The following is a 4,881-nucleotide window of genomic DNA, read 5'->3' on the forward strand; positions in this document are numbered from 1 at the left end:
AAAGTAAATTTTAAAGTATCTATTGAAGTATCTTATTGAAGCATGACAGATATCAATATAAGTGTACAAATCATATAGGGCTCAATTAATATTCGTATGGTGAATAGATCTGCATTACCAGATCAATAAATAAAATATTTTGTGCCCTGAGAAATTTTCCTTATATTCTCTCTGTTCCTACTCACCAAGGTAATCACTGTCCTAACTTTAAATGTCACAGTCTAGTCTGTTTTGAAATTTTTAGCTCAGAGCAAAATATGATTAAGAAAAAAACCTGAAACTCTCAAGGTAACTCTTTGTATCAAGAGAAAAAGATACAAAGACAGGAAGGCAGAAGAATACAATTGACCTAAGAATTAAAGCTAGGAAAGTAGCTTTTTCGCTGCCTGGCCGCCGCCCTCATGGGCCGCATGCATGCTCCCGGGAAGGGCCTGTCCCAGTCGGCTCTGCCGTACCGCCGCAGCGTTCCCACCTGGCTGAAGTTGACGTCCGACGACGTGAAGGAGCAGATCTACAAACTGGCCAAGAAGGGCCTGACTCCCTCGCAGATCGGTGTGATTCTGAGAGACTCCCATGGTGTGGCACAAGTACGTTTTGTGACAGGCAATAAAATCTTGAGAATTCTTAAGTCCAAAGGACTCGCTCCTGATCTTCCTGAGGATCTCTACCATTTGATTAAGAAAGCTGTTGCTGTTCGAAAGCATCTTGAGAGGAACAGAAAGGACAAGGATGCTGAATTCCTACTGATTCTGATAGAGAGCCGTATTCACCGGTTGGCTCGATACTGTAAGACCTCCCCCCCAATTGGAAATACGAGTCATCCACAGCCTCTGCACTGGTCGCATAAATTTGACTATGCACTCAAGCAATAAAATCGTTGTCTAACTAGAAAAAAAAAAAAAAAAAGCTAGGAAAGTACTGTTAGTACTTCAGTAACTGTTGTTACTTGAAATGGACTGGAATCACAAAAATAAGGAACATATTATATATTTGAGATAATTGACCTGTCATACAAAAGAAAAATCTAGACCAAAAAATACTAGGACTCCTCAAAACTTAACCTTCATTTAACAGAGAGTGAGTTGAGAAATTTGCTCAGCTACTAATTAGCTCATTTTCTTCAATTAGCTCATTTTCCCCACTGCTCACCTTAGATGGGGCCAAGAAAGTGAAACAATATCCCTGTAATAGAACCAAAGACCATTAAGAAGAGTGGACTAATGAGCAAAATTAGGTTCTCTTTAAAGGACATTTCCTACCTTTGGAATAAGAGTCCTCATTCTATTTGTTCAGTGGGATTCTGGAAATAATATGTACCAGTGACTACTCCGTGGCACTCATCCTTCTTCTTCCCACATAGTGTTTACCATGGATATTGTCTTTGTATTATTACTTTGTAGTATCCACTAAGGTATACTAGAAAGGTAACTTGCCTTTAGAATTCAGTGGTCTCTAGAGCTAGATATACAACTTCTAAACTTGACGTATAAAATAGTACACAACACCCAGAGATCCTAGACTTCGAGCTCAGAATGTTGACTGGATTTAGTTTGGGTGGACTGAATTTCTTTGGAGGGGACAGAGCATGTTGTAAGTGTGGAAAAGGGAGTAAAGGAATATTTGGTGTGTACACTAGAGAGTGCATTGTGACAGAGACAGTTGTTCTCAACAAATCTGCTTGATATCCCAATTTCTTTATCCCTTTCAAGGAGGTCATACACCTATGTGTGGCCAATGGCATATAAGTGGTAGGGACATGTGCTGTTTCTAAGCCCAAGCATAAAAAATGTGATATCTTTTCCATTGCTGAGGTGACCCTGTAAATTCCATTTTACATGGTATAATTATGTAATACTAGAACTTCTGTCAGTTTGGGAATACTATATGAGGTATCCCTGAGGAAGTATATGAAATATGATTTTTTTATTTTGTTGAAACAATGGGATTTGGAAGTTAGAAATACAATACAACTTAGCCTATTATTTCTAACACAAGTGCAGTACAAATTGTTTCTCTCATGAAATCTAGAACTCTGTCTAGCAGTTCTGCAGATATTTCCAAAAAAGCATTTTTTTCCCAAGAGGTTTATAACCCAATCCTCTCCCTGGTCGTAGGGGTGCCTGGGATTAGATGAAGGTAAATGTAGATTTATTGTACATGTCTTTAGGAAAAGAAAGGAAAAAATACTCATATTTGCAAAGTTTCCCTATCCTGAGAAACTGGCCAATGTCACATGATACAAAGCAGAGGAAGGGATAAAATACATTCATCTTGAGGAAGCCAGAACTCTTCCTTTCATGATCTGCAGAGAGCCATCTCATTCAATCACAGGAAGTATCCCAAGGTCACCTCATTTGTCTTCATTTATTATTTAAAACAATATTCAGTTTTTTTCTGTTGTTGTTTTTGTTTTTGTTTTTTTCCCCAAATGCTCATTGCTCTTGCTAGTTATTATGGTTTGCAAAGTTGGTAACATTGTAAAGAATCCAAATTAGAAAATTTTTTTCTTTCAAACGACTATTTTCTTCTTCACTTATTTTCTTATTTTTTATCAATAACACACTAGAATGTAAGCTCCATTGTGCTCACACTGAGAAATAGCATGGTAAAGAGCATAGGTGATCCACTTTATTAGGATTTGAATCCAGGCTTCATCATGTGTGAAGCCCTGGAGGACAATATGTAACCATTTACTACTGTTATGTCACCATCTGTAAAATCAGACTAACTAACCTACCTCATAGGGTGTTCTGAGAATGGCATGAGTTAACACATTTGGGCATTTAAATCAGTGTCAAGCACATTTTCTGTGTTCTATAAATGTAGCTGACTCCATCTAAACTTGGATCTTATCTATATTGTTCACTAAGGTAACCTCGCTGACTTGTATATGGCCTTGTGCATGAGAGTAGAAAATGGTCCAGAGGCAAAAATAAATACACATACTTATCACTCTAAGAGTAACTATCTTTGTCCACAAACTTGAAAATGACTTCGGTTATGTGTGAAGAGTCTTGAAAAACATAAATTTATTCATAGAGTCTTTACAGCAAGTGTCTTGGTAGCCTTTAATAACATACTATAAATCAGCTATTTCAGGATAATTTTCCTGGCTCATCTTTGCAAATGTTCTGCTATTAAGACAGAAAAATCAATCCAATATGCCACCTATTGCCTTATGATGTAAATAGTGCAGTATAAACATTTGTTTGGAAAGCTATGAATGAAGCATTAAGACAACTCATCATCCTGCTGAGTAATAACTAATAAATGATTCTTGGTATCTATTATGGAACTAAACGTCATTGCATTGTTTGGGTAAGGCTCTCAAAGCTAAGTACACAATGTTCTCTAGCCACTCTGTGTTCTTACCCTCTTATTCTCCGACCAGACAAAATACTGAAAGCAAATCACACACACAAACACCGGTGTCTTCGGTCTGTGGATTTTATCACCATATAAAGGACTTTTTAAATTGTTTTATGCTGCTATAAGTTAAATAAGGAAATCTCCATTATCCCATAATGAATTATCCACTGTATAAAACAACCAGGGCTGATTTCATCTCCTCCCATTCCCCTTCTCCTCACTACCACTCTGTTATGACTTTCCACTCAAGAAGAGGATGCTGAAAGCAAGGAAGACAAAGAAGTCCAATTCAGCTCAATTCTACTGTTCATTTTAAATTGTTGAGATATAGCCAGAAGAAGGAAAATAAAAAAAGAGAAAATGAGGGTTAAAATCAGAAGCTAAGTGAAGCTTCAGGTTCTCCTGGCTTCAATTTATCTAGGCTATGCAAACCTCCATTAGTCCAGACAATTAAGAGTTTCTAAATTGAGATTCTGTTTACATGGTATAGCCTTTAAAATTTCTTAGGCTTTAAATTCTTAGGTCTAAATGTGCTACTTGTGGAGGGAGAGAATGTAGGCTATTCTGCGGTAACAATTTGGGACTTAGCTAGAAGACAAATTCCAAATGAAAGAATCATTTTCTCAATGCTGCTAATGGCTTCAAGGAAAGGTGTAATTACAAGAATGGGGCTGAATGTAAATATTGTATAAAGCTTCTTGGCTGGAAACAAGAGCAGCCTGCAGAAAACATCATATTCTAAGAGACAGTTATCCTTATTGGAGAAAGGTTAATGTTAATTTAAAACAATTCCTAAACTCTAGTGTGAATGATAATTATAGATTTCAAAGCATCTGCTATATATACAAGCTTTGGAAGAACTAGTTGTCTGTTTGTCTTGCTTATTTACTGAGCACTTATAAGAGTTATATTCAAGTTGACCTCATGCCAGACTTGGTCACAAAAAGATTTTCTCTTCCAGTTTCCATTTCTTAAAAAAAAAAAAAAAAAAAATTGAAAAGTTTTGGAATTGAATTTACAGTTTAATAAAAGGCATCCCATTAAGGACAAGAGGACTTAAACAATCTCTTTCCACCGAGGGTATCTCCACTCAACGTGCTCCATTCAACGTGCCTCTAATGTTCTAAAAGTTCCCTTTACTACAGACATGATTACCCCAAGTAACTAGAAACCAATAATTAATTGATGTATTTTCCTGCCCCACTTTACACCAGCATCTAATATGCTGCATTTTACAACAAAAGACAAATCAAGCAAAGGTAACCAGATATCAGGTGTAATAAAGAAAAATTGTACTAACTTCTAGGCTATAACCCAGGAACTAGTTGTTCAGGCAAGACTCAACCATAGACAGTGTCTATGTGTACATGTGAAGTCTGATAACTACTTTCAGATGATGAACAGCCCCTTACTCCAAGGAAAAACAACTTCAGTCATGAAAAAATCTATATACTTAATAAAATCAAATTTATGAGATTAAAAGTGCTACCTTAAATCTCTTAGTTAAGGAGA

The 4,881-nt window shown here is 36.5% G+C and overlaps 1 pseudogene across 1 annotated transcript; it reads left to right on the forward strand.

Moving 5' to 3' along the window:
* The first annotated feature begins 379 nt into the window (after positions 1-379).
* Positions 380-902, forward strand: LOC309864829 (small ribosomal subunit protein uS15 pseudogene; annotated as a pseudogene). The gene has a single exon. The product of its transcript is annotated as a small ribosomal subunit protein uS15 pseudogene (transcript).
* The last annotated feature ends 3,979 nt before the right edge of the window (positions 903-4,881 follow it).

This window comes from Mustela nivalis (genome assembly GCF_964662115.1).
Source record: "Mustela nivalis genome assembly, chromosome: 5".
NCBI lineage: Eukaryota > Metazoa > Chordata > Mammalia > Carnivora > Mustelidae > Mustela > Mustela nivalis.